The 13,118-nt window shown below is 37.9% G+C and overlaps 1 pseudogene; it reads left to right on the plus strand.

Annotated features, from left to right (window-relative positions):
- The first annotated feature begins 966 nt into the window (after positions 1-966).
- Positions 967-2,194, plus strand: LOC114213704 (mesoderm-specific transcript homolog protein-like; annotated as a pseudogene).
- Positions 2,195-13,118: the final 10,924 nt, after the last annotated feature.

Genomic DNA, 13,118 nt, shown 5'->3' on the forward strand with positions numbered 1-13,118 from the left:
ATCTCAAGTAGATGAGTTCCAAAAGAAATTGTGAAAAATAAGTCTGAATAGAAAATAATCAGGTTTCATCACATCATTAAAAGAAATGGAGGCATTCAGAGACTGCAGCTATTACAACCAATGAAAAAGCAGAACATATAGAAAGTGTGTCGAAAGCATTATGTATGGCTTTTGCATATGAAAATGGTATCATTGACCTCTGCTGGTCAATTCCATAATTATGTGTTGTTTCTATAATACAGGGAATGGATTTCAAATCATATGATAGCTTGTTTAGCTCCTGGATTGCTGTCATAATACTTTGCTCCCAGAACAACCCCCATTCAGAATATTAGTGTTCACACATGTTGAAATTCATTTGCCACACAACTCTGAGCACAATACAATTTGATACCCATGTTTGTATCTGCCCATTCTTTTTCATTAGACATTTTTATCAATATGTTGTCTCTGAGAGGTGGATTAAAGTTACCTTGACATGGAGGGAAATTGAGGTGGGTTGATTTACACACAAGACATCTGGAACTGGAATTCACATCTGTTGATGCCCAATCCAATGCTATTTCCACAAGACATATGCACATATACTAAAGGCAAGTGTCTCCTTCCCCCAGGCTTGGCATCACATCATACTGCTTAAATCATCTAAGATTCTGGGGCATCGCTTTACAGTGGTGCTCCTTGTGCTTCCCTGTGATCTAGAGGACTTAATTGAGATGCCGTCTCTCCTTGATTCCTAATAAACACTAGGGGATTCTTTGTTACCGGGATTCCCTAACTCCAGGACCCTACCACATTTCCTACCTACGTTATACATTTCTAAGCTATATAATAGCCTATCTCCTCACTTCTCTGTCTTGCTGTTTTCTCCCAGGTCTCATTCCAACCACGGGGTTCTAATTAAATATGAAATGTGAGCTTCCCCCAAACATGGAGTCTTGTAGTCCATGTGTTACCTGAATAAAAATGAGGGAGTAATGGGTTCAAGTGGGGCTACTGGCTGTGCCCCTGGTGGTGGCCTATTTGCATATTCTATCCCTGCCGCTCACTTCCCTGCCCCCCCCCCACTTACTCTTGCTCTTCACTCATCACTCATGGAAGTTGTTAAGCAAGTTTTTCATTTATAAGGGACTGCAGATCTTCTACCAAGACTCTGTGGATGTGGTTGGAAGTCCTGAGTTAGTTGTGCTTTTACATAGCTTTCCAACATCTAGCTATGATTGCTACAAGATTTGGGAAGGTATGACCTTGACGTTTTATTAAGTGATTTCCCTTGCTTTCTTGAGCTTTGGCTTCAATGACAAACCAAGACTATGTCACTATTCCATATTTGAGTAGGTCAGCATTGTGGAGGCACGCTTGTGGCATCTGGGGCTCCAGAATCACAGTAACAGACTTTGTCACCTGATTATGGAGATATCATTGCTCAGGAGCTGTTCTATAGGTTCAAGCAGAATTGATCTGGTCAGCTTACCATCAAGAGTCTGTCTGTCAAATGGGGGTATATTTCCTGAGACTCACTACCCTCTCCTTCACCAAAGCTTCTCGAAGATGGAGGCATGCTGTCATCCATCTTTACATGATTGATGCACTTCTTTGTATTCTCCTGAGGTCTCACCCCAGTCTTTGGGCCATACACCTGACCCTTTGAGAGTGAGCTGTGGGACATGTGGGAAGGGATACCCGACAATGATGGAAGTTAGTTATTAATAATCTCTTACAGAACACCAACCAGAGGAAGTTCAGAAGAATCTGGGTGAGAGCTCTTGCTTCTTTTTTTTTTTTTTTTTAAGATTTTATTTATTTATTTGAGAGAGAGAGAATGAGAGATAGAGAGCACGAGAGGGAAGAGGGTCAGAGGGAGGAGCAGACTCCCCGCCGAGCAGGGAGCCTGATGTGGTACTCGATCCCGGGACTCCGGGATCATGACCTGAGCCGAAGGCAGTCGCTTAACCAACTGAGCCACCCAGGCGCCCCAAGAGAGAGCTCTTGCTTCTGTAACTATTCCCATTTATTTTATCTATGGGCCATTGGATCCCATAAATCCCTACCCAGAGTTTTTGGAGCTATACAGAAAAATGCTCCCATGCAGTCCACAGTGTTGATTCTGGATGACCACAGTAGCCAAAAGCCACAGCTAGAGGATCCCATGGGCTTCTTGAATGCACATACGGTCTTCATCAACTACTTCTGAGCTGGAAAGAGTAGCTTCCCTGTATTACCTCCCTTAATCCCTTACCTATTGTGTATTCTGCTAGGCAGATATGCCTGGTCCTGGCCACCAAAAACTATTCTCTCATGAAAGTCCACCTGCCTCACACTGGTCACCCTGGTGATCAGCATATAGAAAAAGCCCACGGAAGCTATGGTTAAGGATGACCTAACAGTCTACCTCCCATTCTTCTTATATCTGAGTGAGTGTAAGGATTTGCCTTTGTCTTTGTGTAATTAGGAAATTCTCATGGGCACTACTATGCACAGATAAAGAAAGAGAGACATTGTTAAATGTCTTTTTAACACTTCTTTGGACTTTTCTGAAATATTTAAAAAATGCTAATTTTTGGCCCATCCTTGATTGGAATCCTATGGTAAAGAATGAAGAGAGGGTGGCTCCTTACCTGTCCTTGAATGGCTTTAAGGGCACATGTTTTTGTTTTTGTTTTTTAAATTCTCTAAGCAACACAGCTTCAAGTGAGATGAGTCTCCCTTGTCATAACTTTGGATTTCATCAGCTGCTTTTAATTATAGACATTTTGTTAAAATAGGTTTGGGTGTGAATAATGCAGAATTCTAAGTATGCTTTAAGACTATGATTTACCCACATTTTTATAAGGACACTAAGCCAGGAGATACTCTGGTAGAGTGAACCATATTAAACATGTTTAATTTCTGAATAAATTGAATCCAATCGAAACTATTTACAGAATTTCCTAAAATCACAGGGAGTTAAGGACCAGTAGCATCTGTGCCAGAAATTTACTGTTATTAGCCAATTCTAACAGTAAGTAACAGTCTGACTCTTCCTACCTTAGTGCTTGGAAGCATGTCCCTCCTCAGCTGGAGGGGAGGGCATCACTGTATAGTCCAGGTTACCGAGCCAAATGCACAGGGATTCCTTTTATGATGATTATTTAACTCCTCATTGGTTGTCTCAGAGAGGTTTCCTCATGTAGCTCAGTGATTCCTGTACTTTACGGACAGGAAATTTCCAAGAACAAATTCTGAAAAGTCTATGAACAAATGGTGCTGAATACCGTTTTTTTTTTTTAAAAAACACAATTTCATTGTCTTAGGCAAAACAGGATTTTTAAGTGAATATTTTATTTTTTTATTAGCAACTTCAAGTATAACAACTGAAACTGGAATAAGTGTTTATTTTCTATTAATAAAACTTGATTTTGACCAAAAAAAAAAAAAGAAAGAAAAATGTGAGCTCTGTCAAATTCATTTTGTTGCTGTGTTTTCATTTTATACAGTAGTCCCCCCCCCCAACTATAGGTCTGGAAGTACATGATCCTTCTGATACACTGTCAGAAGGTCAATAGCAGGTCAATAGCAGCCTAATGCTACGTCACAATATCATGTCTGTCGTAGGCATCTCATCACGTAGGCATCTATCATCTCACATCATTACAAGAAGACAATAAAATATTTTGAGAGAGAGAGAGATCACATTCACATAACTTTAATTACAGTGTATTGTTTTAACTATCCTATTTTATTATTAGTTATCATTGCTAATCTCTTACTGTGCCTGATTTAAACGGAACTTTATTATAGGTACAGGAAAAAAAAACAAAAACAAAACAGTATATATAGGGTTCGGTACTACCAGTGATTTGGGCATCCACTGAGGCTTTAGAACATATTTCTCACAGATAAGGGGTGGCTATTGTATTGGATTATTTATTTTGTTTCATGATAGACTATGCACACATTGAATATATGTTATCCTCATATACACATAAGTCTATAATGTCTTGCTTCTTGCTCATTTATAAACATGTCATATCGTGTCAGAAATTTGACACGTAGTAGAGATTTAATGAATATTTGTTGAGTGAATAGATATCCAAGTGGCTGGATGTCTGATATGTTCAAAATACAATATCCAGGTATTGAATTGCTTTTCTCAGCAGATTTTGGAATTCCAGCTGAATCCCTGTAGCCTACAAAATAATTCTTCCTTTAACCACTCCTTTTCTACAGAGACATTGCCTTGTATTCACGGGGAAATGAGAAAAATTGGAACATTTTGGTGAAATTTACATAAGGCTAAATTATAAGTGGTAATACCTGTGTGTTGCGGTATGATGTTTGGTGGACTATGTGGGAATGTCTGCGTGTATATATTTAAGTGTTCTTACTAGGAAATAAAATATTAGCAATCTCATAATAGTCCTCAGATATTTTATTGACATTTTTCTGGTTGTAAATCCCTAACTCTTGAGACAACTGTGCTACAGAAAAATAGGGTCCCAGCCATCCCATTGGGGTTAGGCACCTGGGGTTTAGCCATTGTCTCTGTTCATACCTATTCTCTAATGCACTTGGATGCTTTCTAATCAAGAAAAAAATCTGCTTTGCTCTCAGTTTGCACCTTACACAGCCTGGAGGAATGATTTTTTTTTTTTTTTCCAATTAAGCTGCAAGTGGTTTGCTGAAGAGCATCTGAAAATCAATCACGGTACAAGGCACACAGTGTGAGCCTGTTATCTTCCATGATTGCAATTCAGGTACTGAGAATTCCATTTTGTGTCAGCCAGAAAGTTTGGGTGAACTAAGTATCTTTAAAGTTTATAGGTACAAATGAAATTGGCACTTTGAAAAGGACCCCAGAACATAAAGAAAGATGTAGCAGCCCTTTCTGCCTTCAACTTCTATAACTATTTTGACAAAGTGGATCTTCCCCAGTTTTAAAGAGAGTGGCTTTGGAAGAGTTTGAAAGCTTTAAAAAATGAATTGATAATAAATTTACAAGAGGAGAAAGTCCCAAGGAACCTTCTGAGGGAGATCCAGAACAGCTGTGGGGTGGAATGGCCTCAGAGCTCAGCAAGATGTATATTTTCAAAGTTTTCTGAGTAAGTTGCTGATTTTCAATGTATGAGTTAACTCATCTTGGCCCTAGAGGGAAAAATGATTCCTATATGTTCGTCTCCCTGGTCGAGCCCACATTTTTTTATATAAAAAAATTTAGGAATGTTTCTCCTATGATTTAGAAAATGCCCGATATAGGAGAATCATTCAAATCCCAGTGACACTCATGCTCTGATTTACTTTCTTGTATTTTACTATGGGTTAGAGGTATTTGAGATCTCAACATCAGAGATCATAAAAATTCAATTAATCTATGTGAACTCCACCTCTACATAATATTTTATACAATGATTGATTAATAATAGATGTAAATATGTGGCTTTATAAAAATTCACATTAAATGCATTGTGTTAAACCAATTATCATTTAGAATTTTTGATAGTACATCCATATGCTATAATGTTATAGAAGCAATTTATTAGTAACACAGAACTTGATAATAAGAGTCACTGAAAGTTCAAGTACTTTGCCATTTCTTAGTGATCGGTAACTTAAATTGAAGGAAGACTTCTAGGTTTATGCATGGTATAGCTTATACATCTAAATTCAGACCAAAACTCTCAAACCTAAAGCAATACCTATCTCTAAGGATGGATGGGCAGTAGAGTTCTTGGAGGTATCCACAGCCATATGATTAATGTGGTACACTTCCTGGAACATCCATTAATGTAAAGTCATTAAAATATTTTAGTGATAAATAGATACAATATAAAAGAAAATGCAAATTTGGGTTTTTTTTTAAGCAAAAATGGGTCTTTAAAGAAAATCTAACTTTTGACCAGCCAGTTTGATCTGAACTCTGAAACCATGCTTCTGCCCTTAAAGTAATTTATAGGAACCCTCTGAGAGTCATGATTTCCATTATCTTTTTTACATTGTATAGTCTTAATTTGATTTATTTTGATTACTTTTAGACAGCCAATTATCATTTGTTTCCTTGCCATTCTTTCATTTAATGCACTTAAATGCACACCCAAAAAACACACCGCCACCATCATCACCACCATTACCTTAAGGATCCTGAAAATTATTTGTGCATATGAGCTTAAAACAAGAGCATTTTCTGTGTCCTCCAGAAACAGTTGGATACTCAGTCCCCTTTGCCACCTTGAACTTGGAGGCGACTTCCCAAGGAGGACAAGATGAGATTTTCCTTCTCAGGGGCTGACCACAAAGCCACCTGTGAGAGGTATGGGTGGGACAATCCAAAAGAGAAGAAATGAATGAAAATAACACACTGAATGATCAATCTTCTAGTCCATTTTCCCACTTTGCTCTGAGAAAACCAAAAGCCTAGTCTATATCCTCAATATTCTCTGCAGGAGACTGAAGAAGTATTTTCTGGAGGCAATAGATAGAATTACAACAAAGTTCAGTAAGGGAGAAAAGAGGGGTTGTGGCTGGCCTTTTTAACAAAACGATAGTTGAATAGGAACCTAAAACCAATAAGAAAATGAACTCTGAAGATAAGACTATGAATTTCTTTATCATAATGGGATCAGTTATCCACATATTATTATTGAAAGATGGAAGAAAATTGGACCAGTGTCTCCAACGTTCTGAAAGACAATTATCCTCTAGAATTTTATACCTAAACAAACTATAAATAAAACATAAAGGTAAAAAAAATAAAGTTTTTCAGTTAATGAAAATTTATTATACATAACCCATGCACCGTTTCTCAAAATATCCTTAAGGGTTCTGCTCCAGAAAACTTTGGAGTAAATACAGAAAGATGAGGACAAAATCCTGGAAAGAAGGGTTCCCACACATTTGAAGATCCTAATTAGTAACCTGACACCCACATCTGTTTAACAAGTTAAAAGCATAATCTGTGAAGATTAAGAAGGGTGGCTATAAGTCCCCAGGGTGGAATAGTTTTGGTCTTTATGTGTAGCTTCTATTCTTGGACTTATTTTTCAAAAGACAAAGCTTCCGTTCTCTTGGGTGAGAAAGCAAGGGACAGGTGGGAGATAACAGGGTATATAATCCTCACTATTAGTGCTTCTGTAGTCAAGTAGGGGAAGGGGTTTAGGGTTTCACCATTCACTCTCTAGATTGATTACCATTTAATATTTCTTTTTTTAAAGATTTTATTTATTTATTTGACAAAGAGAGACACAGCGAGAGAAGGAACACAAGCAGGGGGAGTAGAAGAGGGAGAAGCAGGCTCCCCCCCGAGCAGGGAGCTGGATGCGGGGCTCGACCCCAGGACCCTGGGATCATGACCTGAGCTGAAGGCAGTCGCTTAACCAACTGAGCCACCCAGGCGCCCCACCACTTGATATTTCTATTGTCAGCATTATCTACCTATCCTTCAACTCAGCTGTGCCTGGAATCTAATCTAAGCTAAGGAAGAAAAGGAGGACCCAAGGGGTCAGTGAAAATATGGTAAAATAATTGGAGTGGAAATCTCTGGGTCTGTATAATTTTTAGGTCAATCTATAAGAAGGCAATTGGAAAGGTAAGAGTCAATACTTAAAGGGTGGGATGGTTAAAATGGAAATTTTGGATGAATGCTTTTGATGAAATGATTTTCATTCTTTCCTTAGCCATCATAACTAATTAGTCCTCTGATTCTATCACTCTGCTATTATCTCTCATTGCTGGATCATCTACCTCACTACCTCTCTTCTAACCTGGATTATTATTATGTTGTCTTCCTGAATTACTGGAATGATTACTTAATTGGTTGGCAGTTCCATCCCTAAACTGACTAATTCATTTTCCATTGTTGACCAATTTTTGTTGTTGTTGTCTATATCAACTGAATCCACAGCCCATTGACTCCTTGATTGTCAGCCTTTCCAATGCTGTTTTTTATACTTTCCAACTTTCTCCAACTTTTTAAAAAGATTTAATTAATTAATTTATTTGTGAGAGAGAGAGAGAGCATGAGCAGGGGAGGGGCAGAGGGAGAATTTTAAGCAGACACCACACCAAGTGCAGAGCTCAAGGGGCGGAAGGGGGACTCGATCCCAGCACCCTGAGATCATGACCTGAGCTGAAACCAAGAGTCAGCACTTAAACAACCGAGCCACCCAGGTGCCTCTCTCCAAATTTTATTTTATAGTTTATTTCTTTATTTTTAAAGATTTTATTTATTTATTTGAGAGAGAGAGAATGAGAGAGAGAGAGCACGAGAGGGAAGAGGGTCAGAGGGGGAAGCAGACTCCCTGCTGAGCAGGGAGCCAGATGCGGGACTCGATCCTGGGACTCCAGGATCATGACCTGAGCCAAAGGCAGTCGCTTAACCAACTGAGCCACCCAGGTACCCTATAGTTTATTTCTTTAAAAATACTTTCATCAATATTCTAAACTATTTTGTTCAGGTTTTAAAACTTGTGGTAAGTGCTCGCTTCGGCAGCACATATACTAAAAGCTTGTGGTAAAAATCTTATAATACACAATTTACCCTCAACCATTTTCTCTGCTCCCCAGCCATGAGCAAACTCTATTCTACATTTGGATTCCATGATTTTGGCTGTTCTTGATATCTCACACAAGGGGAATCATACAGAATTTGTCCTCTTGTGACCAGCCAATTCCATTCAGCATAATACCCTCAAAGTTCATGCATGTGGCACATGTCAGAATTCCTTCCTTTTGAGGGCTGAAAAATATTCCATTGTACATATATACTACATTTTCTTTATTCCTCTATTGATGGGCATTTGAGCTGCTCCCACTTCTTGGTTATTGTGAATAATGCTGCAGTGAACATGAGTGTGCAGATGTATCTTCAAGATCCTGCTTTCAATTCTTTTGAATATATGACCAGAAGTGGGACAGCTGCCTCCTATGATAACTTTATGTTTAACATTTCAAGGAAACTATCCTGTTTTCAATAGTGGCTGCACCATTTTACATTCCCTCCAGCAGTGCATGAGGGTTCCAATGTCCCCACATCTCCATTAGCACTTGCCATTGTCTGTTGTGGCCATCCTAATGGGTGTGAGATAACACCTCATTCTGGTTTTGATTTACATTTCCCTAATGCTTAGTGATGCTGAGTATCTTTTCATCTCCTTGTTGGCCATTTGTATATCTTCTTTGAAAAACTATCTATTCAGATGCTTTACCCATTCATTAATTGGATCATTTTTTTGGGATTGTTGTTGAGTTATAGGAGTTCTTTACATACAGTGGATATTAACCCTATATCGGATATATGATTTGCCATTGTTTTGTAATGTTGTAGGTACCCAGGCATCCAGGCTGCTTCCTTTCCCTAAATGCTCTGAGTCAGGTGAAAGATACAAAGTAGTCTTTGGGCAGCATCCCCATAAGGCAGAATACTGAACTCATGTTCCACACCCCTCTTTCCATCCCAAAAGAGATGTCATGAGTTGGGGGTATTCTAATGTGCTGAATGGGGTTAGGCTAAGGTAGGGAAGTACAACAGAGATTCCTACCCGCTCCAATGCACCTCTTCTTGGCCCTGTGCCTGCCTGAGGTGCTACACTTTCTCAAGTGGACTGGAGTTCCAACAAAGAAATCTGGCTCATGTATTGTTTTGAAGTCAGTGTCTCCCTGGAGGAAGGAGGGCCTAGGGCTTCCCACTGCACCATCCTCTTGACATCACCCCTCTTACTTCACTTTTGCCACAACCATTTGTTTAATCCAAAAGCAATTGCACACATTCTCATAAGCTTTTTATTTTCTCATAGTAGCTTCTTTATATGAATGGTATCTTTTGTTTTCTGCCTATTTAAAACACAACAAAACAAAACAAAACAAAACCAAACCCTTGGATTTTACTAGATGAGCAATAATAGATGTTTCCACACAGAAGTGTGAGAGTTTTAGCTTAGTTTTTTGTTTTCTTTTGTTTTATTTTTAACTATAGCCATATCCACTTACATGAAGCATTACGTGTGTAAAACAAGTTCACAGATCTGTACCTCTGAAACAAATAATGCAATATATGTTAAGAAAAAAAAGAAGAAGAAGATAGCAGGAGGGGAAGAATTAAGGGGAGTAAGTCAGAGGGGGAGACGAACCATGAGAGACTATGGACTCTGAAAAACAAACTGAGGGTTCTAGAGGGGAGGGGGTGGGGGGATGGGTTAGCCTGGTGATGGGTAGTAAAGAGGGCACATTCTGCATGGAGCACTGGGTGTTATGCACAAACAATGAATCATGGAACACTACATCAAAAACTAATGATGTAATGTATGGTGATTAACATAACAATAAAAAATTTAAAGTAAAAAAAAATAAAATGTTCATAATCCCAAAAGCAAAAAAAAAAAAAAACAAGTATAACAAAATGACATTGTGCATGGATACACTCTTTTGGAAGGGATGAGTTTGTCTTCTGCCCCTTATACATACTTGGATTTTTATTTGTATGTATATACAAATAAAATATATGTAAGTATACACATGAATAATATGTACAAGTTACATTATTATTATTATTTTTTAAGCATAAATTGTTCCTATTTGGTTAGTTCTGTTCTTTCATTGAGTTCTGTGTCATGGTGTCCTTTTGTCACTTCTGGAACAATTAATTCTTGGCCAGTTTCTTAATTTCTTGCCAAATAAGATGCTCTAGGCTCACCTTGTGTTCTTCTGCCGCAAACTTTGTTCAAGGAACTACCCATTGTTCCAAGAAACTTCACAACTTTTTGATTAGCAATAGATTTCAAAAACTGTAAGGCGGCATTAAGTTTGCTAATACTAGGATTTCTTTTTCCTAGGTCATTTAATTGCTAGATTTAGTAATATATTTTTAAAAGCAGTACTTCATTTCATATTTTGTGTAATTTATACTTTATTAAGGTTACCACCATGTTATTTGATAGTACCTTTTCCGTAACTGTTATATCTTCCTTGTATAGCATAACCTTTAGCCCTAAAGGTTGTCCTTTTTGACTGGTTAATGCTTTTTATTTTGAATTTCACTTTGTTAGGTAGCATGATTACAAACACTGTATTTGGCTTGACTTTGCTTGGTTATAGTTTTCCTCATTTCTTTACTTTCAGCATTTCTGAATCCCACTTTGTAGGCATTTTTTTTTTTTTTACATAACAATTAGTTGGATTCTATGTTGTAATCCAATATGAAACCATTTCTTTTTTTAAATTTTTTTATTGTTATGTTAATCACCATACATGACATCATTAGTTTTTGATGTAGTGTTCCATGATTCATTGTTTGTGCATAACACCCAGTGCTCCATGCAGAACGTGCCCTCTTTAATACCCATCACCAGGCTGACCCATCCCCCACCCCCCTCCCCTCTAGAACCCTCAGTTTGTTTTTCAGAGTCCATCGTCTCTCATTGAATCCATTTCTTTTTAACAAGTAACTTGAATCCATTTATATATATTTACCTGGTATGGATCAAATATTTATTTTCATTGTATTTAACTTCATGCTATTAGTAGAGTAGTAATAATAAAACAAAAATTAATTGAAAGAAAAAAAAACTGAGAACACAAGAACAACCTTCACTGTTTTTTCTAAATTCTACGGGAGACATTTATTCCTGCGATTTTCTCATTTCTCATTCTTCACTGTTTTTTCTTTCTTTTTTTTTTTAAAGATTTTATTTATTTAATTGACAGAGAGAGAGAGAGAGGGATCACAAGTGGGAGAGGGAGAAGCAGGCTTCCTGCCAAGCAGGGAGCCCGATGCAGGGCTCGATCCCAGGACGCTGGGATCATGACCTGAGCTGAAGGCAGTCGCTTAACCGACTGAGCCACCCAGGTGCCCCACTTCACTGTTTTTTCACCCTGTATTAAATATAAATTCTTTATATTATATTATATAAAATGTAAACTCTGCAGGGAGTTTACATTTTAGTATCTTCGAAGGTTTCCTGGCAAATGTTTAACAACCAGCTCTTTGGAGGAAAATCCGATTCTGATTTGGTTAGTGGCACTTACTGATTTTCCTGATAAAGTTAGTATCACAGCTAGATGTTGTAGATACCCTCCTATTAGGTCACTGAAGGTAGAATTGGGGCGAGCTTAGACTGGCATATGGCTCATAATAAATGCTTACAGACTCTTTTAGGAATACAAAATTAATAAAAATATACAATATTCAATTTGTTAATGGCCCTCTATCAAAAACATTAGTGGGGGAATCCTTATATATTTTAGAAAGATTGTATCAAGCTATTTTTCCTAACCAAGAGAACTTGGTTCTCAAACTTTAGTCTACATCAGCATTCCCTGGAGGTCTTTATAAAACAGAGATTTGGGGTTTTACTCTGATTAAGTAGTTTGGGGATATTGCTCAAAATTCTGCATTTTTATCAGGATGCCTGAATGGCTCAGTTGGTTAAGTGTCTACCTCTGGCTCAGGTCGTTATCCCAGGGTCCTGGGATTGAGCCCTGCATTGGGCTCCCTGCTTAGCGGGGCGTCGGCTTCTCCTTCTGCCCCTACCCCTGTTTGTGTTCTCTCTGACAAATAAGTAAATAAAATCTTTTTAAAAATTTGCATTTTTATAAAATTTCCTATGGTACAGATTCTGCTCTTCAGTAATCATAATTTGAGAACCACAGGTATACAGAAGAGCAAAATAAATAAAGTTTCTACCTTTACTATTTGAGACTGCGACAGATTCTTCTAATGGATGGATGGTATTTTAGAACATAAGTGAAAATATTATTAGAACATATAAGTGAAAATATGCTTTCATTCTATATAATGGAATATGTGGTAGGCAGAATAATGGCCTGCACAAAATGTCCACACTCTAATCCCCAGAACCAGAGGATGTTTTACCTCTGGTTACATTACAAAAGGGTCTTTGCGGATGTGATTAAATTTGAGGTGGGAAGATGATTTTGAATTATCTGGGTGAGCCTAATTTAATCAAATAAATCATTAAAAGCAGAGAAACTAAAACAGCCAGCTCAGAAAGTTGTGATATGCAAAGGATTCAAAGCAATGGAGGCCATAAGCCAAGGAATACAGTGAGCCTCTAGAACCTGGAAAAGGCAACAAAGTGGATTCTTCCCTAAAACTCCAGAAAGTAATGCAACCCTGCTGACACCTTAAT

Source organism: Eumetopias jubatus, unplaced genomic scaffold (assembly GCF_037043125.1).
Source record: "Eumetopias jubatus isolate StellerSeaLion01/CBP00866 unplaced genomic scaffold, mEumJub1_p1.0 scaffold_14, whole genome shotgun sequence".
Classification (NCBI taxonomy): Eukaryota; Metazoa; Chordata; class Mammalia; order Carnivora; family Otariidae; genus Eumetopias; species Eumetopias jubatus.